We start from the raw sequence: 1300 nt of genomic DNA, 5'->3' as shown, positions 1-1300 counted from the left end.
CCGCTTTGGGCTCCCTCTTGTTCTTCTCACGTTGGCCTTTCTCCTCACCGCTGCTCTTTCAGGCCCATCTTGGGACATCTAGTTACTGTGCAAAGACAAGGATGTGACATCTTCCCAGGATGCCTTGCAAAAGATGGGTTTGTCCAAGTTGGGAGAAGCATGCAGAGGCACAGAAACCTAGATCACACAAGCAAAGAAATACAGTTAACAAATTTTTGTGTTGATTATAGCAGAAATTATTCTAATCTGGCTAACGCAATTATATTTGTGAGGACTACAATTCATGTGCTAATGGTGGTTAAATTGATTAAGATAATAGGAGGGCAAATTTCATGTCATTAGTCCAATCAGGAAAAAATGTCAATGGAGAACCATGGTAAAATGACTGTCACATGTATAAACAATGGGTGTGACGTTAGAGACAGGAAGGGGGTGACAGGGCATTGATTGTGTGCGGCCACCCTAGGAACGCATGCGGGTTTGCATTTGATATGAATGAAGAGCAGCAGTTAAAACATCCTCCCCACAGCACAGTGGGTGAGTAGTGGAGCACAGATTCCAACTCAGACATCTGAAGCTGAGGGTCTGACTCATCAAAGTTGGCCAACACCATGTCTTTGGACCTTCCCAGTGCTGATAGGCTGGACAGCAATTATAACCAGTGGTTTTGTCTGTAAGGCCAGAAGGATAAATGCACCAAGCTGCGGATTCTCCAGTTCTCTGGGATTATGAAATCCTTTCAGGCTTTTCCCTTAAAACCTGCCAAGAAAGCAACTACCCCCCAACAAGGATGGCAGAACTTCATTTTCTTAGCAGATCGACATGGGTGGCTATGACCACAAAACTGTGGGTGGAGATGAACAACTTACGATACATACATTTTTGAATTGAGATAAAATTTCAGAAAAATATTTGTCCTATATTTCTCCTCTTGAGCAATTAAACTGTGAGATGCCAGTTGTTTTAATATGAAACATATCATTACATAGAGACTCTATTATATGCATAGTCAGTCAGATATGCGCGCATGTATACACACACACACACACACACACACACACACACAAACACAAAGAGTAGGCCCCTGGGGCTATTTTCCTTATTCAAGAATCTTGAGTAGTTCTGAGGAAGTGGAAAAGAGTCTCCAAACTCAAAAAAATATTTTCTCTGGAACCCGTTAGTGCCACGCATAATTGTCCTAATATTGTTCCTCTAGCTTCCCTCTTTACCCTCCAGCCCTATTTCGCCCTGAGGATTCTGTTCCCTATACTGAAGGGGAAGTGGCAAGGAATATTCACTC

This window comes from Pteropus alecto, unplaced genomic scaffold (genome assembly GCF_000325575.1).
Source record: "Pteropus alecto unplaced genomic scaffold, ASM32557v1 scaffold39, whole genome shotgun sequence".
NCBI lineage: Eukaryota > Metazoa > Chordata > Mammalia > Chiroptera > Pteropodidae > Pteropus > Pteropus alecto.
This window is presented reverse-complemented; position numbering follows the sequence as displayed.